Here is a 25,604-nt window from a genome sequence, read left to right as displayed (position 1 = left end):
TCTTCATCCTGTAGAGGATTGTTATGTCATGCATTTGTTTATGCTTTATCAATAAATTGTACCTGATATCATCAAGTGTGCACTTGCCAAACCAGCACTGATTACAGGTTCGTTGAGGTTCGCTGTTACTGTTTGGAAAAATGCGTTGCACCATATACAAAGATAAGCCAATATAGGAATTGTTCATGTTAAATGTGGAATTTAAGTGTTCATGTAATTTTCATTCGAGTAGGAATTCACATCTGAGACAAATTGTCTCTAAGCGTACACTTATGTGAAACATTTATTTATTGGAACACCATAAACAATTAAATCGAATCTCATAGTCACATATTTACTAACGACACTATTAAACGGCTGAAAGGTAAGGCCTAACAGACACTGAATGAGACAGAGATACCACACATGCATCGACCTTTCTTGACCGTTAGTGTGTGGGGTCATCGTCTTCAAATGGCGAGCAAAAAAAAATTCTCCGGGGATTAAACAGGTTAAGGAATATAAACCTCACACTTGTCCCAATTGTTTCAATTACAAGTATTAGCCTTATCGGAGTTAAAGACAATATAGAATATAGTAAAGCAAGTCATGGAAGAGTGTTTTTTTTTGGAAATTTTAGCAAAAGTTTGCATACCCAAATTAACTACAAAACAGACCTTTATTAAAATGCACATACATGAGAAATGTACAAAGGTTATAGGGAACATTGCAAAGCATATAATTAGGTTGAAAACACAAATCAGTGTGAGTATATTTTTATTAATGAGTAGTCTCGGTTCCATTAAAACTGTAAATTTAACACCAATTGTAGGCGCGTTATGATCAACTCCTCGCCACTGTCGAAAGAGGCATTTTATAGTTTTTAAGTGTTGATAGCATTACAACTAAATTAAGCCTTGTAAGGACAAACGCAAAGGACTGATTCAACCCTTCCCTTTCACCGTGCGTCGTAATTGCATGCTCTCAGCAAATATATATAACACAAGTAATACCTTTCGTATATCAAATGCGTGATTATGCGGTTTGCCTTTGAATATTTCATATTAATGGAGGCATTGACATTTAAGAAAGTCTGTGCTTGTAATGATGAACAATATTCATTTCAACAATATAGTTGAATTAAAACGGAATGAATTTCCTTATACAGTAGGCACAAATTGTCGTTATATTTGCTTCATGTCTCAAAACGCATGTTGTGCGCCACAAGCGAAAACTTTGAAGTGTGCATTGTCATTGATAAGTGCTTGTATAACATAAAATGAGCTTAATTACAGTAACAATGTTTACTATTTCACTTATTAAGCTGTAGAAGGATAGTTATTAATTGTTTTGGCACTAGATTGGCTTCATTGAATATATACTATGTCTTATGCACTTAAGATTACTAAGATAGACTCTTATTGTTTAATATTTATTGACGTTATATGTAATCAAAGTAACATCCTGCCTTCAAACACCCCGTATGCGGTATGTTAACACCGAATGGATACACACGCAATAATCAAGGTGGAATGTGCATGAACCAATACGTTTTATTTTGACAGAATAGGTTCCTATTATTAATAGTACTACACCACATGATGCAATTGATAAAATGACATGCTTAGAACAAAATAAACAACTGTTATGCAATGGTAGGATGGAAAAAAGTTAGTGGTGTCTATTAAAAGAAAACAACGTTCCAATGTAATGGATAAAACTGATTTTATTATACCTTTTAATCTAAAAACAACCTAAAAGACTTCTTAAAGGGTTTAACTAAAGTGTATGTTTTCTTTTAACATACATGCCATTTTCGACTGCAATAGTTATCAATTGTACGGCTTCGGGATAGATTTATTACTTTTATAAATGGGTTTTGCTCAGTAATTGCTCGAAACGAATTGTATATTTGCTCTCGCAATTTTGATGTTGAGTACTTTAGTCCCACAGTAAACTTCTTATTTTACTGAACGTTTAAATGCGGACACATGATTTCGCTGCTGGACTTGACCGAGTAGTTTCCCTTGCACTATTAACTTAAGTGCCAGTTGCATCAATTCAAGAATCGTCGCCTGAAAGGCTCCCGAGAATATTTTATTAAATTTACTTACTTCTTCTTAACCATAAATTGAATTTACGCTCATTCATATTTGCCAAAAATCAATAATTTGATTATGACACAGGCAGACAGCACTAATAGACGTGTGGTATTTTTTATCGGAAATACTGCAGTACAAGACCCAATATAAAGACTGTTCCTGATTTCAAATGACTGTAGGAATATATTTCAGATGCAACAATTCGCATCGAAGAAACATCACTAGAAATAGCAAGCCGTAGTTTGTTCAGTGATAAAAGGATATCGGATTTCAGCCAGGTTTTGACGCTCGAAAAGGCGCGAAATAGTATTGGTCTGTCAATCGCTCCAGATAACTCTTTCGGCTAGACCGTTGCAAAGCTTCTGGAAGATATATCATTCAAACGTTGGAGCTTACTAGAGGTACAGCAGCAGCTTGGTTTTTCAAGTAACAGAACAACGCTGAACACACGAAATATTAAATAACGTACCGTCATGATAACACGATCAATCCGTCTTAATATTTAAGTAATTGGATAATGTAAATGTGATATAAAATCTGTGAATGAATCTTTACTCGGATTTTCTTTTGTACATTTTAAAAAAACCTTGATGTTTTACTACTGTTTACATCGACAGGATTATCAACAGCTTTTTGGTCTAAGGTCGTATGTAATTCACAGGGAAAAAAAGGTTGGTACATTATTTGAATCTTAAATTCATTTGTTTGCTTTCCAAAATATATAATTTCAAGAATATGAATTTATCAAAACGACTTTATTTATAATATTTATATTTAAATCTGGGTTATAGCCTTTCCCGTTAATTGGCGAAACGTACATATAAACCATTCACGTTTTACAATGTATATAACTTTGTTAGGATTTACAGGGCATAACAGATGCTTAAGGGAAGACAATAAACGTCACAATACTGCAAAGATGAATCAAATACTCTTAAAATATATTCAATATCAAATGCTTTGGTTCCCGCTTCATGATTTTCAGCGCAGATGGGGTTCACATGGCTTTTAACTTTAATGAACGACTACTTAACAACATTTATATGTAAAATGTTTGTCTGCACTTACTTATATTTTAAACAATTTCAAAGAAGATACAATGCCAATGAAGACCCATTTAAACTTTGAAATATAAAATTAGAAGAATATAAAGATTATAAACAGGTGTCAAATTGATTGGAGCTGATTATATAGCTAGCATATTTGCGAAATATATTTGAATTTCAAGATATTTTTCAATCACAAGTCATTCACTCAGCTATCACGGAATTGCTTAACTTAAATCTCAATCTTTTGAATAATTAACTTTTGAACATTATTTCCCAGAAAAGTATTGTTGAAAATGTTCGGTTAAATCTTTAAGAAAACTATTGTTGAACAAAAGATTATCAAAGAATATGCTTGAATATTCGTTAAACCAATGACTTGTACAAAATTTCATTTTTGCAGCATATGTTTTTCGTTAAAATCTGTTTAGTTGTAATCAGTATTTACTATAAGAAAGTACACTTTTAAAAAGAGAAAAATACATACATGGTTATATTTATAACTTGTGATGCTGTGTGGTAAAATGTGTTTAGTTTGAGCTTTGACATACGTATTTTAAAGATATCAAATAGAAAAAAATGATTTTTCCTTTTGATTGTCCTGTCACTGATATTAACTTCAATCTACTGCAGTTGTAATTGCTTGCATATCTTTTTCCCGTTTTCACTTCGTGTTTCCCTTTCATGTTGTTTTTGTTATAAAGAATGTCACCTCAGAGAAAATCATATTAAAGACTATGATCACGCTATCCTGGTATTTGTTATCATATATGTGTTTTGATTGGCTTTGTATTTTTAAAAAAAGATTATCATATGACGTTGATGCATACCTTACATGAACTATTTGTATTAGTATTAAAGGCAAGATTTTTATTGCAATTGAAGCTATTAAAGCCATATTTATAGAACGTATCTACAATCTTCTAACTGAAACAGCATCATCAATTAAAACGAAACTCTGCTCTCGCTTATACAAGTTGCTATATATAATCACCATATAATAAACTAAACATTACACATTAATGCCAGTCCATCATTTCATATTAATGTCGGAGAACTTTTGCAGTTGATAAAATAATATCATTTGAAATAAAAGAATCAACAATTTATAAATTCTGTTCTGAAACTTGCTGTGAATTTAAATTGTATTTTTTATTTTAACTAGTGCAATTTCTCGTTTGTTAAAACATGTTGATATCAATTATCAGTTTTCAAAGCCCCAAGGGAACGCCTTATTCCTTATCTGCAAATTTATCGTAACATTAAAGATATTTGGCATTGCTAGATTAGAATATATGTCTGTCTTAACATCAATTACCATAAAACAAACAACACCGTTTCGTTGACTAGAGAACGTCCCCGCCTTTAAAACCCTTTTCAAAATTAATCACACCTCTTCATCCGATATTCGGTAAAACGATGAATTCCCTTGCATCTACATAGTTACGAAGTATTTTATATATATATTATTCAGCAAAAGTGATTCTGATCTCGGCATGTATAATAAAGAATGTGAACTACATAATGAACGCCACTCAATAATGGCTGTTAATTAATTTAAATGCCAAACCAACATCAACATGTGTTTGATTGTTTAATTACATTTGATTCAATCTTAAAGACATTTTAAACATAATTTAAAAGTGACTCACAACAGAAAAAGTTCACGTTATTTTACAAATTAAAAAAAAGTTATATTAAGCATTCATATTATTTGATGGAGCTTTTTCCATTTATTCATCATGATTGTTGGTTCTCTTAAATAGTTAAAGTGAGAGCATAGCACCAACTCCTCACAACATCTTTAGTGAAACAAGCTAATGTTTCATTCTTTAAGTTAACCTAATAACATTTCATTATTATCATTATTATCAGATATGAATATTACACACAATATACCAAAGCGAAAATAGTGTGTTCGAGAAATATGGGTCATGTCCATTATAACAGCAAATAAGATAACAGACAAGCAAACCTATTCTTCAAATTAATTAATCAATCAACCAATCAATCCATATTTCATGCATGACTTGCGGGGTCTGGATTTAGCGATTCTAACATTAAATACAGACCTGTTAACAACTTCAATATGTATGTGTGTCGTTCTGGTACGTCTGTGTATGTAGCATTTAGCAACGATGAATCTCATGTCTGTATCAGATAAATATTTTTGCACAGCATACATTATTTGCAGCTTATTCAGCCGTGCTTAAAAAAATTTGCGTCACCCGCAACATTGCCCCACTTCATTTCAAGAAAGAATTGCGGGTTTATGTCATTATAGATGTATACACGCAGTTGGACTGGATAAAGTGTGTAGGAGTCCATAACCGGAAGCGATTTATCAAATTAAAGTGGGAAAAAATAAATCACTTCAAACCACTTTCAAACGTAACATTAAACACTAGCGACAACAATAAATTTAACATATTCGAAGTTAGCTCATTCTTACATGTAGGTTCATGATGTTTAGGGCCTACTGACACGAAAAAAACAATTACAAGATAAACACATTTCAATCATGCATATTGTTTTGCGATGTTTCGCGATCCAAACATATCTGAAACTATTGCATTCATTGGCAAATATTCGCAATTGCCAAACGGCGTTTCTTTCAAGGAAGATGAAAATAAATTTGATTTTACTGTATTATGAAAATGATATAATGAAATCCCGATGAATTAATTATACACGACACAAATAACCGTAATAATCGCGATTCTTAGACGATATTTAGGAAATGAACATAGATTTAAAAATTCGCATCCGTCATGACGCCATTAAACAAGGCCGAAAGCGCTTTCATGTGATATATTAAAAATATGTGTTTTATAAAGCAATTTCCATAAGAATTTGCAACTGAATGAATGCAAGACAACAAATCAATCAAGTGGTTCCGACGGAATAAAAAAAATCCGAGCCTTAGGAACCCTGCGTTGATAGTATATATGCAGGCTCGTTACCGTACTCGTCGTACGTGCCTTCGGGTCGGAGTTTTTATCTGACTGAACACACATGATAAATATTACTAGTCCAGAAGTGGCGCGTGTATGAAGGTAAAATTTGTGGGTTACAAGACTGTAGGAACTACCAAAATGTACGGAATGCGTTATACCTCAGATCCTGATAAAAGGTCCTTGAAAAAGACGTACTATGTTTACAGTTAAAATAACCTTATCATCAAATAATCATATTTGAACGATATCAAACAATACCACCTGATGTAACAAATGCTTAATACATTTTGCAACAAAAGCAAACCGTACACATTAGGAAAATGATCACTATATACATTTAGCTTACGATCAAATATTGGTATCGAAATATATGTTGTAATTTGGACCTTCACATGAAATAAAATATGTTTAAACAAACATTAAATTGAATTTAGATTATGCAGCATTATCAACTAAGACACCACCCTCTTTCACCGGCATAACTGGTATACTGTTTCAAACAATTCCGAAAGACAAGAGAATGATGATACTATGTACGAGCCAAACAATACTTAACGCCAGTTGTGATAATGTTGAATCAAGCAATACTTCCAAGGTTTAAAGTGGGCAATGTCGGTGTGATTAATATAAACTGATGTAGACACTATTTTGTATTCTACTAACAAAATACAGATAAATGTTATTGGTTAGAAATCGAAGCACCGTCGCGTGACCAACTTTCTTGAATTGTTATGAAATATAATTACTCTACATTACAAGAAAAGTCTTAACGGTCAAGCTTATTTCCTCAAAAACCATACCAATTGAATAAGGCAGGCGACACTAATGGACGTGTAGTGATTCTCAAAGTAATTGTCGCAATGTCCGTGCAAAATCTTAAAATGATTTCCGTGATTTCAAGTTGCTACAGAAAGTATTATAGTAATCTGTAAAATTGTAGAGAACAGTCTAACAGCCGACACTGAAATTAATTCCGTGGTTTAAGGGAGGATATCGGATTGCAAGTTTTGAATCTTTGAACGGTAGTGGTCTGCCAATTCTTCCAAATTACCTTCTCAATTAAGCCTCTATAAATCATTTAGCAGATATACCACTTAAACGGCGGCGCTTGAACTGGCACTTCCAAATGTAACTAGTTCAACGCCCGACGCCAAAAGTAGATTCAATAACGAACCATCTTGGTTATCAAATTAATCTGTCTCAGAGGAATATAGGTAATAATGTAATGAATCTGGTACGAAATCTGTGATCGACGCTTAAAAAGAAAGATCTGGTATAAATCGCACACGGATAAGGCCAAGAAAGTCACTAAACGAGAAACACAAAACGTATACACAACAGAGAGAGCAAGTTTGTTGTATCAGTAAATAATTGGGCCACTGCCTTGAAAAGGTACATGCGTTATGCCGCTTTTGCCCCAACATTTATCCCAAAACTACCCTCTTAATGCCAAACGCCAGGGAACTTCTTGTTTCGTATTTTAACGTATTTTGTGAAGCCTATTTACCATATCAAATATGTTTTGTTTGTTTTTAGTTAATAATCCTTATAAAAAAGGTGTAAACAAACCATGAAACAAACACTAACAATAAATCTTTGAGGACATCACCTAGTAAGACACACATATACCAAAAATCTTAACCGCGTCACGTGCTAGTATACGCACACATAGTGCGTGGTGCCAACATGTCTAATAACAATTTCGGCGAAACATACATACATGAAGTAACTGGTTAAGACTTGAAAACACAATTTTTTTGACCTTTTTGAAGTTCCTTTTAAAAATAGATTGAACACTGAGATGAAAATTGAGTCCAAATAATATGCTATTTATGTAATAAAACTGCTTGCGTTATTGTCATATATTGTGATAATATTTAAATCAATCTATAAGAATATATCGTGTGCATTGCTAAGAAATGATGAAAAATATATAGATTGCATGAAACTGTGTGAACATGTGTTGTTGTGTTTTATGCTCATATTTTTTTTACCAATATAGTTGAGCTAAATATGTGTCAACCAATGGTAGCAATATTATACATGTATACATGATTTGCGACACTTGAATTGACGATACCCCTGTTGTTGAACTCGTGTAGCCTTGTTCAATGACAGGCGCAGTCTTTACTTCACCAATCTGTCGTTACTTACAAAAGTAAGAAATGCGGCGGATTAGACAGTTTGAAACGAAGATCTGGATGACCTCGTGTTTTACATTGTAAAAATGGCATACGCCATTGAGAGCTGTTGTTAATGAACTATGTTGAGTGGCATTTATGGCAAATGGAACATTTCAGAGAGACATTTATCATTGCAAATGGACTTAATTTCAATATTTTTGTTTAAAAGCTTCTGACTCAGATCATTATCTTAGAAGTAGTTCTGATTTATTGAATACGTGCTAACCCTCAGCATGCGATGCTTAAAAATCACAAACACTTTCGATTATTACAAGTCTAGTACTAGCATGCAGAAATGGATTATGAAGTCTACCCTGAAAAGCGATGTTAGAACCGCATACTTATGCATAATCTTGTATGTTTAGCATATGTTTAAATTGAATTCGCTCTTTTAGTATAATGTCTGTATAAGGACCTCCACTCTTTATCCACTCTTAATCCGCTGGTCAAACTCGCACTCTCAGTCTTACATTCAATGGCTCTTCGCATTGTGATGTAGACTATCGTTGTTTGCTACATATTAAAACCGCAATGTTTACACTATCAATATAGCACTAACGAGGATATAAAATGACGTCAAATTGCACATTTTGTTACTCGTTAAAGGTTTCATAGTATGCATAAGTTTGAGACATCTGAAACACTTTACAATTTATAGACCATATATTAAATAAAGTAATAGCAGGTACTAGCACATGTTCTAAATGTACGGTTTTAATAAAAGGTAAATGTAAAACGAATTTGGTAAAAGGTAATATCTTATTTCGGACACATGCTTATTGTTTTCTTGATAACATTTCTTATTATTAAAGCGTTCAATTTAGTAAAAACTATTATCTCAACATCGGGTCACATGGCATATTTTCTGTTCCCATGTTTTAAATCCGTTTTTTTTAGGCAGATTATCAATATCTCAATCTCGGTATTAATGTAATTTAGACTATATTAAAAAAACGAAGTTTCATAAATCGTTATGAACGGAGGGTCTGCATTGCCTTTTGACAAGCTGTTTGTTAAATATGTCTTTATCATCATTGTATTGTCTGACGATACATACGGAATTATTGTGTCTGTGGTTGATGACCGTTTTACAATTTAAAGAAAATACTATTGTTGTCCTTACTAACACAAATATGAGGAATGCCTTCTCAATGTTTTAATTATGACATAAAATGCAGTATAGTTAAAGCAACACTATCTTATTCGATATAAAGGTTAAAATTTTATACAATATTAAGTTATCAGTTGAAATTTGCGTTAACTCTATTTGTTATGTTAAAAAATCGTTCTGTTAACAAAGCATAGCTCCGAATGTAAAATACATCCTTTTTTAACGAGCAGTTACTTTTAATCCTTTATGACAGTCGAAAAACATCGGGCTTTATTGATTTACAGCGTCTTCATACGATAGGTACTGATTGGGTTGACCTAAACATTGCGCTTCAGATATACCGTTCGGTTAAAATTAAACAGATATATTTTTCAACGGTTGCAGTATATTTTATTCATATAGTCGATATAATACCGAATGGTTTACATATCTATGTGGATACGAATTGAAGAAAATAAATCAGATTCTTCTGCTTCCATGATTTGCGTTATTGTCAGGAGTAGTTGCGTAATTATTATAGAGTGAGAATTTATTGTTATACTTTGGAACAGTAGCGCACAAATCAGATTATATAATCGACAAAGAAGATGATTTATTCATGAAAGAAAACCAATATAAAAAAACTTCATACAGCAAAACAAATATCTGTAAATGTTTGGCCACAATATTTGGTAAAAAGTAAACCGTAACAATATAAGCGCGAGGACCACGGGTAACTATCAATAGTTAATGAATAAACTTTAAAAATGGAACACTGTGACTTGACAGGTTAGAATTATTATCAATCTGTTTTTTATGCAAACAAAATTTACAAAAAATGTCGCTCACGGTCCAACAACAAATGTCTGTACTGTCTGACTTAGACGTCCATCGAATTGCACAATCTGTAAACTTCTGAGATTTCTCAATTTGCAAATGCACTTAAATAAGCACTATTAAGCCCTGAAGTCAGTGATTTAAATGAGCAAATATCCACTTTGTCTGTGTCTCAAGATATCTTCTAGCATTGAAGTCGTGAGTTCATGTAACCTCCAAAAGAGCCAGGTGAATCTACAGATTCTGTTCTATTATTATCATTATCAAGTAGTAAGAAGTGAAGTACCGGACATATTACAAATTTAATGTTTTGCATTTGCACTACCTGTAAATGGAGGCACTGAGCAAATATTACAGAAAAAGGTTAAGGCGACGGTAGACGAAACAACTACTCGTACTATGCCTTTAACATGGAATATTTGCGAGTTAAACGGAATGAAATAAGAAATAAAGGGATTTTTACTTTATTTAGGATTGTTGGGATAAGAGTTAGGATGTGCACACAAACTGGTTTAAACCCCCAATTAATTTACATTTTACTGACCGTTCAAATGCAGTACCTAACAATCCTTGATAAACAGACCTAGTTTTTTGTTTGTTTTGTGCTCTATGTCTTTGACGTATGATTAAACCTTGGGCTACTGAGCTTGTTTGTGTATGCTTTCATATACATATTGAAAGTCCACATTGTCTCATAAAAACTTTGACTTAGCCTCGTAGGAAGTTATGAATCAATTGATTGTGCAATATACATTAAGAAAGATCAAAAACAGTAGTTGTTTATTAAAATCAAATACGAGCAGCAAGATACGTAACAAGTACCCAAACATGCAGTATGCCCATAATCACAAAAACTTTAACATATCAAACGAATATTTGCAAATGTATTTGCAAATCAATGTGAGTAAGCGATCCAGGATAATAAATGCTTACTTTTCGCGAATCATCGGTCTGTCTCGTAAATTAAGTTTGTTCGGTGTTTGCGTAGCCTATCTGTGTTGTGTTCATAACGTTGTGTGTTTCTCGTTTTTTTCTGCTATATTCTAAACAGTGTTTTTCGTAAATGATTGGTTTCAGTGATTGTCCCTGTAATTGCCATGCTATTTTTAGGACAGGTACGTGTAACCTTTTGCGTAAACCTATTTAAAACATTCCAATTAATCACAAAGTACAATTAATGAACAAACGATGGTATTGTCAGCTAATTTACAATTTGTACTAAAACTGCATGATTTCTGTCAAGAAAGCTTTTGAAATTATTACCATAATGCTAATAATTCATCATGAGGTTTGTTGTTTGTGACACGTTTATATTTAAAACGCGCGTGTTTGTTATTTGCCGTTTTGGATATTACACTGGTCGGCATATATTTGTGCATATATCTATGTAAGATAAGAATAAAACAGTGTAGCTTATAATAGTTTAAAATACTAATAATAAAAATAAATAATGGGATTACCGCCTTTAAATGGTCAGTGAAACAATAGTTCACTGAAATACGAGTCTACACGAGTTATATACTTGTTAATTTCAAAACGGAATCCAGTAGTTGTATTTAAATCATTTTAATGGCATCGGAATAAAAAGGTTACATTTATAATTGTTTTCTTGTTCAGTTATTTCACAATAAAAATATAACTACTGCTCTCGGAGAATTTACAATAATTGCATGTAAGCCTACACTTCGGTGAATGCTTGGGTAAGTGTGATGTTGAGAACATATTTCTTCGCTGCTATGCTTTTCCAAGTTGCTTCCCTTGCATTAATAACTTAAACACGACTTGTTCCAACAATCCTTGATAAACATACCTATTTTTTATATTGTATAATTTTATGCACTTCGCTGTTTATGGAGTTGTTCCAAGTTATTTGTTTGTGATTTTTTTTGTTTTCGTTTTCTATGTCTTTGGCGTTTACCAATTAAACGGGTTTTATGTTTAAACTATGGTTGGCAACTGAGCTTATTTCTGTTGTTTTTTTTCCCATCAGTATTGAAGCATCTAAAGAGGTTTTCGAATCTTCCCCTGAAAGGCTTCCAAGAATATTTTATTAAATTTACTTACTTCTGCTTAGCCAGAAATTAATGTAACGCCAATTCCCATTTCACAAAATATCCATGATTTAATTATGACACAAGCAGACAGCGCTAATGGACGTGTAGTATTTTTATCGGAAAAATCGCAATACAGTTAAATGTGTAAAGACTGTTCATGATTTCAAATAACTGCAGGAATCAAACTCAGATGCGGCAATTGCCATCAAAGAAACGTCACTAGACATGGAAAGCCGTAGTTTGTACAGTGATCAAAGGATATTGGTTTTCAGCCAGGTTTTGACGCTCCAAAAGGCGCAAAATAGTATTGGTCTGTCAATCTTTCCCAATAACTTTGTCGGCTCGGCTCTTGTAAGGCCTCTGGCAGATATATCATTTTAACAGTGGAGCTGACAATGAAAGGCGCTAAAGCTGGGTTTTACAAGTAACTGGATCAACGCTGACCGCACAAAAATTTAAATAAAGTGACGTGAAAATCTTTTGATGTTATGGAGAAAATATGTGAATCTTAACTCGAATGGTACTATGTAAATCTTAGATCGGTTGATTTTTGTACTATTGTTTACATTCAAAGGATTTTCAAAAGCTATTTCCTCTACGTACGTATGTTATACAGAGGATCAAACAGGTAGGTACATTATTTGAATCGTCATTCCATTTGTTTGCTTTAAAATATATATATTTAAAATGAAATTTATTTCAATCTGGGTTAAAGCATTTGCCGTTAATTGGCGAAACGTACAAAAACACCATAAAAAATTAAACATTAAAATGCATTTGTGATGGGACAAAGACATTAAACATTTAGGGAATTAAGCTGTATTATCATCGACGTTAATTTCAGATAAGTGGTTTTTCTTTTGGAATTCCGTTGAACTTTCGATACTCTGTTACATGGCTATTTCGCTCTAAATGACAGAAGAGCATCACTATTTGTTAATTTAACTATTCACTTAAAATACAGGCGCCAGTTGTTTTATACCTTTTAAACAATAACCCTGTTAAGATGCAAGCTTAATTCCTAGCATTTGTCAAACGAAATACAGACAGCAGTTTATGTTTTAACTTTTTGCTACTGAGCTTGTTTCTGTAGTTTTTCACATAAAGTATTACAAATGTAGCAAAGATACATGAAATATTCTTAAAATATATGTAAAAATCAATCCTTGGATTACCGCGTCAGTAGCATCAGCGGGAAAAGTTTAAATGGGTTTTAGACTTTAGTACACGAGTATTCACTCATTTACACATTTACACTCACACGAGTTATCAACAAAAATGACATGCACCTATTGTTTTTTTAAACAAATTCAAGCTAGATACAAGGGCAATACAGATCCCTTAAAAATAAGATTAAAGCATACATTGATAAGATTTACCTTATGCTTTTTATCTTTATTAAGGGTTATTTGGATAAGAGTGAGGTTTGTGCACATAAACTGGTTTAAACCCCCAGTAAATTTGTATTTTACTGACCGTTCCAAGGCGGTACCTAACAATTCTTGATAAACATACCAATTATTTATATATATATATATATATATATATATATATATATATATATATATATATATATACTTAAACTCGCCAACTTATTGGGACTAATCCTATCCATATTTATTGGGACCTACTAGATATAATAGTGATACAGGCGTCACTGTCCTATATACAGTATAGATTGACTGTTGGAATGCTATGTATATCAATATACATCAGAAAATCTTGAGACATAGGTACCTTTTTAGTGTCACCAACTTCTTGGGTCAGACCCATCATTTTACTGGGGCTTTAGACCCAATATGTTATATATAATATATAAAATGCATTAAGCTATTGGGTCGAATCGGTATGATTCCACGCTTATCTTTGACACTAGGGCTGAATGAATTTAAAATTTCAAAATGTATGGATTTAGATATAACATGTCTTACTTCTAGTAGACATGATGATCAGATCTGTTAACAAAATTGGATCAGGAACCAATTTCCAAATTGGCCCACCAAGAGGCTTAAGTCGTTTCCTGAAAGTGGGGACAGTTGGAGGCAATCAAAAACTGACAGCAAGACATTAGTTTTTTTTAACTGAATATTGTAAAAAGAACTTCTGGATATAAAGAAGTATGAACAATCAACCCTGTAACCAATTTGATATGTAAATAGTTTGGACCCCGTCGAGACAGCATCTGTAGTTGTTTCATCAGGATCCTATTTATTTGCTTTGAAGGTTTATATCACTTTGAAATATAAATAGGTAATTTTGCCTCCGACTTCTAGATAAAATAGAATGTTTGACAATATTGACAATATTGTCAGAAAAGAGCATCAAAATATTTTAGTGATAGTTCTATTATCAATTTTAATTATTACATAATGATTGTCCAATTTGTAGGGCTGTGGATCGCCGGTCAAGTGGCGATCCGATTCGATCCACGAGTCAGAGATGACGATTCACAGATCGAACCACGAATCATCAGCATTAATTAACGACCACATAAACACCTTACGAAAATCATTTTCTTTAAATTTGTGTTGTAAAATAATATCTATTTTGATATTTGTGTTATAGCTTTCATCATCTGTTCATCTAAATTCAGTTTGAAAACTAGATGGGTGTTGTTTTCGAGCATAGCGTCGAAAACAGATGTCTCCCCTAGCATATGTTTGACCTAAAGAATGGGAGACAACTTTGTCATGAAGTAAATTAGAGTAATGGTTCCTGTACAAAGCAATCCCTCTCATTGAACTTTATCATTCTATGAAGTTTTATCAAATTACATCCAATACTTTTCATGGTATGCTCCAAATAAGAAAAAGTAGCAAAGGGAAATAACTGTGTAATTAGGTAAAGTAGAGTTATGGCCCCTGCATAATGCATTTCCTCTCATTGAGCTTTACCATTCTATGAAGTTTTATAAAATTCCATCCAGTAATTGTCATAGTATGCTCTGGACAAAGTTTACACTATTTAACTATTGAACAAGGGGAGATAACTCTGCAACAAATTGGCTTAGAGTTATAACTCTTGCAGGATGCACAACTTTACATCGTCATCTATGTTGCAAGTTTCAATCAATTCCTTAAAGTAGTTTCTCAGTTATGCTCTGGACAAAGTACACTATAAAAATATTGAAAAAGGGGAGATAACTCTGCAACAAAATGGCCTAGAGTTATAACTCTTGCAAGGTGCACAACTTCACATCGCCATCTATCTATGTTCCAAGTTTCAATCAATTCCTTCAAGTAGTTTCCGAGTTCTGCTCCGGACAAAAAATTCCCAGAAGAATAAGAAGAAGAACTAGATAAGAAAAAGTAACAAAGGGACATAACTCTGTGATTATGTAATTAAGAGTTATGGCCCCTGAATAATGCATTTCCTCTCATTGAGCTTTACAATTGTATGAAGTTTTATAAAATTCCATCCAGTAGTTGTCATAGTATGCTCTGGACAAAGTTTACACTATTTAACTATTGAACAAGGGGAGATAACTTTGCAACAAAGTGGCCTAGAGTTATAACTCTTGCAGGATGCACAACTGCAGATCGCCATCTATTTATATTCCAAGTTTCCATCAATTCCTTCAAGTAGCTTCTGAGTTCTGCTCTGGACAAAGTACACCATTAAAAAATTGAAAAAGGGGAGATAACTCTGCAAAAAAATGGTCTAGAGTTATAACTCTTGCAAGGGGCACAACTTCACATCGCCATCTAGCTATGTTCCAAGTTTCAATCAATTCCTTCAAGTAGTTTCCGAGTTCTGCCTCGGACAAAAAAATTCCCAGAAGACTAAGAATAATAAGAATAAGAATAAGAATAACTACAAATACAATATGTCTCCCCCTTTCAGAGAAGGGGAGACATAATAATAACAACACAGCAATGGAAAGATAGCAAATACTAGCAATACCCTTATGACTGTTCTTACTCAGTAGTTTCTTTCTCCTAGTGAATAGCTCACATACGAATCATTTAAGTCAAACGTTAATGCTGGCAAATTATTTATTTTACAAAGCGTGTGTGTATCAGTCCTGTCAACCAATAAGCCCGATTTATTTATTTATTATTTTATATCCATAAAATTATAATTAATTTCTTGTTCATTGTCATTCTGATTTAAGATTTAATTTCAAAACATGTTTTTGTGTTTTGAAAATTCATACAAGAATATCATCGAATCTTATATAATGACAAAGGTTCGTTGCTACCTATAGATTGATTCTTTACTTTCTGTTCAGAAATGAACAGTTTAAAATGGCAAGATAATGAACAAAAACGTTATACTTTGTATAACTTATATAATGTGCAAAAGATTGCGATCCACCGATCTCGGCAATGACGAATATCCGTACACGATTTTTAGGCCTGATTCACGGATATCCGAGTACTCGGATACTCGTAACAGCTCTACCAATTTGGATGATTGGGTTAATCAGTGCAGATAATTCGAATTATGTATACTTTTTATCATGTTTTATACGTTAATAATTGTTACTGTATTGGATAGGGTTAGTATTAATGAAGCTCGTTGTGTTAATAAATCGCTAAACAATAAACATAACTTTTTGTCATTATTATCAACACCTAACCTTAATACGTGCACCACAGTATTTAACCTTTTAATCAATGATGCCATTAAAAGCTTTAACAAACTAAGAAAATCCAGCGTTTTCAAACATTTTGTGGCCATTATACATGTATTTGAGCGTTGCAAATACCTACAGATGGAAACTTTGTGAGACACCGCCAGCTGTGAGAGTCCCAGCATCCAAACTATTTTGCATAAGAATTGACACATCCCATAATTCAATCAGTAATACCAAACCGGAACCGGAAGAGTTGTCAATTTAATCAAGTTCACTACTGTAACCATTATTTACCAGCAAACATTAACGAAACATTAACTCAATGTTAAGGAAATTTCGAAGTCCCTCTGTAACAGTCCCTAGGTCTTGAATGGACCGCTATTCTTGCACACAGTTTGGAGGTCTTAAGAACCTGTGTAAATTACATCGAATGATATCGAGGGATTACTGCCAGAAGGAGCTATGTGCTTCTGGCAGCAACCCCTCGATATACCGGTATAGTGGTATATCATAACAGCGGTAGTAACATTTGCTAGTATAATCGTGAACTTGCAGTTAGAATGAGGTAAAATATGAAAGAACCATTTTAAAAAAATAATTCGGTAATCACTTAACCTATTCATTAGTGATTGTAATCAGCCCCCAAAAAGTTCGTCGATTAATCAGTGGTCAAAGTTGACGATTAATCGACTAAAGTCAACTAAAAGGGACAGTATTAATGTTTGTGAGAAAAGTTGCAAAACTTCATTAGAACTAATGTTGTAAAGGTTAAATGACTACTATAATACTCTTTGATGCTTGATACAGTATTGTTATCCCCCGACACAAAAGTTGGGGGTATATAGGAGGATATAGAGAACTTATAGAAAAATACTTTCTTTCAATTAAAAACTAGTGATAAAAGTGCAGTATTTTTTCGAAGGCAAAGACGCATGCCTTCTACAGTACTAATGAAGCATTTTCGGGTTTGGGCAAATTTCGTCAACGAATATTTGCGGCCGTCATCGTCAAGTCAGAGGGCTACTCGTCAACGATTCGTTGACTTTCTGATTAATCAGTACATCACTACTATTCATGCCTGAATTAATAGTGGGATTTTCCAATTTATTCCACGGAACAGTCTATTTTGATACAATAAGGACAAACTTTCCAAAGTGTTAAGATTTTGATTTTTTTGGAAATTTCAGGTTGAGCAAACATAGTCCGCTTATCTGGGTCTACACCATTTGCCTATGTCTACTTTTGTCGACTTTAGGCATAAGTGCGTTAAAACAAAAGTGCAGATAGTTCCTTGAGCATTAGCCTTAAAATGGACTTTTCCATGCGATCTATAAAGACAAATTCAGTCTGAGATTTTGGGGGATTTTTTTGAGAAAAAAATATGAATAAATCTAATTTTTTTACAAAAAGTGAAACCATGATCAGAGGGCTCCATCAGGAGCCCTCTGATCTGGTTTACACGTTTTTGCAAAGGACGCTGAAACTCGTCGCTAGGGCTGAATGGGCTAAGCGAGCACGTGTCACACTGACCGTCTACGCAGTTTCATTTTTTTTCAGGACACTAAACATTTTAATGGCTTAGCTCTACAATAAGCTGAAAAGCACAGGACTGCAGATCTAAAACGGCTGAAAAATGACGTTGTGTGGGAAAAGGACCTTATGGAGGGACACAATGTGCAAGATTTGACCAGACGCCTCGTTCTGCCCGGCGGCTGATCAAAGCCTGCACTTTTTGTCACATAGGACTGTATAGTCTAGTAGAAAAACATTTTATCACTCTGTGTGCAGTATAAACTATAAATATCAACATAAACGTGTGAAAGCAGCTGCTTTATGACGTACGTCATGGTTTGTTCCGCAATAAGGTCCTTTTCGCAGATGACGTCAAATGTTTTTGTCGCTATATTAAGAGGCTGCGGCCACACATAATTTTGCTTACGATAGTTTAAACCCTGAACCCGCCGATAAAATTATCGTCTGCTTAATCCAAACTGCTTCAATCTAGGAAATTGTGGAAATATGTCTTGGTATCTGTGAAGTTGCATAGGGGCATTTTCAATGCATCTAAAAACAAGAAAAATGTGTTTGTGAAACACGAATGCCCCCCAGGCGGCACTTTTGTAAAAAAACTCAAAATTTCAAAGGAGCATAACTCCATCAAAATTGCAAACAGAGTTACAAACCTTGCACAGCTGGAAAGCTCGTCACAAGGAAGACACATGCCAAGTATTAAAGCTCTATGATCAATGGTTGAAAAGTTATAGCCAAGGTTAAGTTTTCGGTTAAAGGGGCATAACTCCTTAAATATTGCAGACAGAGTTACAAATCTTGCACAGCTGGAAAGCTCTTGTCACAAGGAAGACACATGCCACGTATGAAAGCTCTATGACCAATGGTTGAAAAGTTATAGCCAAGGTTAAGTTTTCGTGACACAGACAGACAAACAGACAGACAGGGCAAAACCTATATGCCCCCGAATCACAGATTCTGGGGGCATAAAAAGAGGTGGCGCCCACGTTTACAGGCCGTGTGACTATGATTGGAATTTTTAAAGTCTTCTTACGTGAGCTAGCCCCTTGAAGTACGTAAGTTCGGCCACCTAAGCTATAGCTAGTTTGTTTATTTGCACATGCTCGTAAGCCATGTCACCCTGAAATAATTGACCTAAACATGGAACAAAATATCAATTATTTGTCTAAATAGATCTAATAGTGAAGAAAAAAAAGCTTCCGGTCGAGATATTATCAATAGAAAACATTATGAGCAAGTTTGGCGACACAAGGTTCTAAATTCTGGCCTATAAAGTGGTTATTAGGTTATTAGCAAATTGTTGACCACGCTCGTTCACAAAAGCTCACCCCGAGCTGTGCTCAGGTGAGCTAAAAAAATAAAATCGAGAAACGCATTATGGACGGATTTTCCGGGGCAAAAAGTAGGTCAAGGTCAATGTCACATGAAAGGGACTATCCAATGAAGCAACTGTCCAAATATGGAAGCAATCCATTGAAGGATAAAATAATTATAGCACTTTTACCAAAAGGTGGTCCTGTGCGGACGCCCGCCCGCCCGGACATCACTATTTTAATAGACGATTTTTTTCGTTGAAAAATCAGTCCAAAAATGTTTGCATGGGTCCTACTTTTTAAAGTCATCAGATGTGCGTTTCCTTCAGCTAGACTCTCAAAGTAAGAGGAAGTCAGAGGTAGATTTTAATCTTGCTTAAAAAGAAACGATCTAGCTTTTAGCAAAATGACCTTGCTTGCCTACGAAAGATTATTCCCCAACCTTTCCAAACCTAGGTGCTAGTTTTAAGCGGTCTGTAAACCTAGGTAGGGACTGGATTTCCTAGCCTCAAGAAACACACCTCCAAGTTAATAATACATAAAATTCAAATGATTTGGGAATAAATCAGACAAAGCTAAAATTTCATTTTAACTTTTATTCTTAAAGAACTCTTTTATGAACTAGAAAACGTGTCCATAGGACACAGATGCCCCCACTAGTGCTTTGTCAAAAATGCAGATTTTTCACTTAATCAAGGCCCATAACTCCGTAAAAATACATTTTAGCTGGCTAAAAATACTCAGGTGCACAAATTGACACCCTAAATAATACATCCATGCAATTTTAAGTCACTACTACAAACGCTTTTAGAGTTATGGACGACACAAACTAAAAATGCCGCTTTTTCACTAAATCAAGGCCCATAACTCCGTAAATATAAATTTTGGCCGGATAAATACCCAGGTGCACAAGTTCATACCCTGAATAATACATCCATGAAATTTCAAGTCTGTACTACAAATACTTTTAGAGTTACGGATGACACAAACTAAAAATGCCGTTTTTTCACTAAATCAAGGCCCAAAACTCCGTAAATATAAATTTTGGCCGGATGAAAATACCCAGGTGCACAAGTTAACACCCTGAGTAATACATCCATGAAGTTCAAGTCTGCACTACAAAGGCTTTTAGAGTTACAGATGACACAAACTAAAAATGCCATTTTTTTTACAAAATCAAGGCCCATAACTCCGTAAATATCAATTTTGGCCGGATGAAAATACCCAGGTGCGCAAGTTCCCACCCAGAGTATTACATCCATGAAGTTTCAAGTCTGAACTACTAACGGTTTTTGAGATACACGCGACACAAACTTTTCGGAACGTACAGACAGACGGAATGACAGACAGACAGACAGACAGACGGACGGACAAAGGCAAATCTATATGCCCCCCCCCCTTTTTTAAGAGAGGGGGCATAAAAATACATGTTGTACCATTTATACAACAAAAAGTAACAAAGAGCAAAGCTCGCCTAGAGCTAACTGTTTGAAATAAGTACATCCCCTCCATGTCTAGGTTTTTTGCCCTGGAGTTAGGCCGGACAAAGCTAATTTTGCCTACTTTAACACATCAAGGGGAGATAACTCTGGTCAGGGTCATGTGACCCGTACCAAATTCACAGAGGCGAAAGTTTACAACATGGCCATTAATTTCTGAAAGTTTGATAAAGATTTGTTGAATAATAACAAAGAAGAATCCCGGACAGGGCTTATTTTGCCTACTTTAACACATCAAGGGGAGATAACTATGGTCTGTAGTGGACATGGTGTTTATTATATTAACATATGATAATAAATATCATGTCCACTACACTGCTCTGTTTGCAACATAAAATATTGTAGTCTGGATATTGTTCTACAAATTACAAGTATAATTCACAAACTATGAAAATGATCTAATAATATATGCATAGTAGGCAGAGTTTTTTTACATGAACATTAAACAGGTAAAGGGTTAAAATTTGGATAAAACATATTTTCATCATCTTTAATTATGAAGTATCTATATTCAGCCTTCCATTGCATCTCCATTTCAAATATAAGCTCCCTACAGCAAATATTTCAACTATCAATCAGATTTAAACTAAAAATGACTCAGTTCAAATCCTGTGAAATTTGACTAAAATTATCAATTGTTTGAAACAGTATCTATACAGAATCTATGTTCAGCATACAGGGCACTTCCATTTCAAATATGTGACGTCGTTTGAGAAAATGGGACCAATTGCGGAAAACATGGTGACATTATATATCAGCTGTTTTCACACATGTGTCGTTATTTTTTAGTTTAATCTTCACACACAGAGAGAGAAAATGTTTTCTCTACACGTCTATGGGTGACAAAAAGTGCAGACTTTGATCAGACGTCGCGCAGAATGAGCGGCGTCTGATCTAAGTTTGCATTTTTTGTCCCGCAATTGGTCCCATTTTTTCAAACGACGTCACATATAAGCTTCCTAGGGCAAATATTATTTCATGGAGCAACAGTGCATTACAACACTAACCCCAAAACCTTAACAGATTTCAGCCAAAAAGAATAAGTCCTATAGGCTATTACAGGTGTAATTATGAATAAAATTTAAAACTTAATTTCAATTAAGAAATGAACGCCTTCTCGCGTCTGTTCTCGGGTATATGAATACAAGAGGTCGCGTGCAGAGTTCGTAAACCCCGAAGGGGTTTACATTAACTATGCATGCGACCTGTTGTATTCATATACCCGTTGAAATGTAGCGAGTAGGCGTTCATTTCTTATATTTATATTATCATTTATATTATTTCTAATTATATCAAAAGAATAATAGTCGATTTATTGGATGCCTCGAGCGATCACAGTAGCTCATCCTGAGCTTTGCTCAGGTGAGCTAAAACGCGTGACATGAAAAGTGTGACGGACAGACAGATGGACGGACAGACGGCTGGACAGACGGACTAAGACAGACGCCAGAGAAGTGATCGTTTAGTGTCACCTTCTGCCTACAGCAGGTGACACAAAAACCCTAGAACCATCAGTACTTCTGCCCCAGCTCCTGACACAACAAGGTTTTGTTATTATGGGCTATTACTCAATAATCGTCTTGAAGAGACAATTCAAAACTATAAGTCCCGTGCATGGAGGTCAACTCTCGTCTATTATTTCCCAAGACCATAAACATAATTCTGACAACAAAGCATCACAGAGTTATGGCTCTTGGTCAGATTAAAGCCCTTGTGATTGTAAACAGCTGTGTGAAGTTTCATTGCAGTAGCTTCAAGAACAAAGAAGTTATAGCCAAGGTTAAAGTTTTTCATGCCTACACCAACCATGACAATGACGACAACAACGACAATGCCAACTCCTATATACCCCTTCTCGAACTTGGTTTCTGGGGGTATAAAAATAAGCATCAACTACAGACCATGATCATCTATAACACCACATAAGGTAGTCCTTAGCTGAATGCGTTTCAATTAATGGTACTGACTAGATTAAAGATCACGGTGGCGATGACCTATTGATCGAGTTATTCAAGTTACGGTATTGAGCAGAAATGTTTGAGTGCACAGGCATTCTATATATCAGATAACTGTGACATTGACATTGATTTGGTCCCTAATTAAGTGTTGCCTTGGTGCCCGATAACATAACCTTCAAATTAAAGATAGCTACTGGTAGTATTTGAGATTGGTGACCCAACAATGTATTATACATTTTTTTTATATATTCCATGAGAACTCTGAATAATTGTTGGGTCATAAAACAATTGACCCAACAATGTAATATATATATAACTTGCAAAACTCCAAGAATTGTTGGGTCATAATTTTTTAATCCATGGTTGCCCTAAGCTGAATAGTATTAAAGTTATTGAGCGGACAAGAATGGCTAACAGACAAAAAGACAATGTATTATACATTTTTTTATATATTCCATGAGAACTCTGAATAATTGTTGGGTCATAAAAAAATTAACCCAACAATGTAATATATATATAACTTGCAAAACCCTAAGAATTGTTGGGTCATAAATTTTTAATCCATGGTTGCCCTAAGCTGAATAGTATTAAAGTTATTGAGCGGACAAGAATGGCTGACAGACAAACAGACAGAGGGATGGACAAGCGGAAGATGCGCCATAACAAAATACAACCAAAGTTTCTTTGGGCATATAAAAAGAAATGATTAACAAGAGCTGTCACAGTCACATGACACATGCCCCAAAAGGACTGGGTCTAGCATGAAGGCACTTTTTCACAATTGTGCATGCAATAGGGGTTGGGAGTGCCCATTTACGCACTAATGTCAAAGGTGAAGGTTTGTGATTTTTTAAGATTTAACTTACTGACCTACTTTATGACCTGGCCCCACCCTTGATTGAACTTGATCAAGATATTATCAAGAAATAATCCTGAGCTAGTTTCAGGAAGATTGGGTAAAAAATGTGGCCCTTAAAGCCTAAATAGGATTTTTCAAAGATTTGACCTACTGACCTACTTTTTGACCTGGCCCAACCCATGGTCAAACTCGATTGAGATATCATCAAACAAATATTCTGACTGAATTTCAGGAAGATTGGGCAAAAAATGGGGCTCCTACAGGGTAAACAGGATTTTTCGAAGATTTGACCTACTGACCTATTTTTTGACCTTGCCCCATCCATGACTGAACTCGATCAAGACATCATCAAGAAAAACATCCTGAGCAAGTTTTTGGCCCGAGGTCTGACCAAAACTGTCACTTTTGTTTTGGCTTAAAGGGATTCAAAAGAGTTCCTATCCAATTTTGTCTACTATATATGATCATTTTCATCAGGTTTTGCAAAAAAAATAATGACCCAACAGTTCTTAGGGTTTTGTAAGTAGTATATATTACATTGTTGTGTCAATTCCATTTGGTTAGCACTGCCTGATACTTCACTAGTCTTGGTCTGAGATTAAACTGTCTCACTAGTCTTGGCCTGTGAGTAAACTGTCTCAATGGTCATGGTCTCTATGGGAACAGGACTTGTATGAAAACAATTTATGACCCAACAGGTATTCATGTATAATATGTTGTTGGATCACTGATCTCCATTACAGCTTGTAGCTTTCTTAGCTCTAAAGGTAACCTTAAGGGGCATCTAGGCAACATTGTTGGTTAATTCGGAACCATATTAACTGTCACTTTTGTTTTGGCTTAAAGGGACTCTTTTTGGGCCCCTAGCCAATTTTGTCTACTATATATCATCACTTTCACCAGGTTTTGCGAGAAAATTTATGACCCAACAATTCTAAGGGTTTTGCAAGTAATATATATAACATTGTTGGGTCAACTGTTTCCATCTGGTCAGCACTGCACTGCCTGCTGCCTCATTAGTCCAGGTCTAAGATTAAAATGTCCCACCAGTCCTGGTTTGAGAGTTAATTGTCTTACAAGCCTTGGTCTGAAGTTCAAACTACATTGTTTAGTGAACAGGGGTGCCAGGGGGCAAAGCCCCCGAAAGCTCCTGGGTTTAAATGGAAATCAAGACTCAAAATGCAATCTCCTGCTACCTTTTGAACTGTCAAGTGTTATGTATTCAGTTCACAGTTGGGACTTTTCAATCAAATGAATGAAATAACCATTTTGGTAGAAGCTGATAATGATTATCAGCTTCTGTTCGAACGTTTTCTCCATTCACACAAGACTATTCCAAAGTCTTAACACTTTACTCCTAGGCCTGCAACAATACAGGTACTTCTCGGTTCGGTTCAGTTTCGATTATTACCCTCTCGGTTATCGATTATTCGGTTCGGAAATAGGGAACACAAGATAATTATAGAAACACTTTAAAACAACTCATTTACTTGCCAATATTCATCTAATAAGACTAATATATACATCTGTCAACTGTATCAACTATCAAGTTATGCTGCAAGCCTTCTTGAAGAAGCCGAAATGCTTCCAAAGTGCCGATTTTAAAGCAGCCAGTGGA

At 34.6% G+C, this 25,604-nt stretch overlaps 1 protein-coding gene across 2 annotated transcripts in view; it reads left to right on the top strand.

Annotated features, from left to right (window-relative positions):
• Positions 1 to 2,547: 2,547 nt before the first annotated feature.
• Positions 2,548 to 25,604, top strand: part of LOC128233943 (FMRFamide receptor-like) — a 75,285-nt gene continuing 52,228 nt past the window's right edge. The window contains exon 1 of one of the 2 annotated variants that reach the window (XM_052947843.1): positions 2,548 to 2,752. The gene's annotated coding sequence lies outside the window, so the exon portion shown is untranslated. Of the gene's footprint in view, positions 2,753 to 12,726; positions 12,877 to 25,604 lie in introns of those variants that run through there. The other variant, XM_052947842.1, reaches the window with a different exon arrangement.

The sequence above is a fragment of the Mya arenaria genome, chromosome 5, assembly GCF_026914265.1.
Source record: "Mya arenaria isolate MELC-2E11 chromosome 5, ASM2691426v1".
Taxonomy (NCBI): domain Eukaryota; kingdom Metazoa; phylum Mollusca; class Bivalvia; order Myida; family Myidae; genus Mya; species Mya arenaria.
This window is presented reverse-complemented; position numbering and strand designations above follow the sequence as displayed.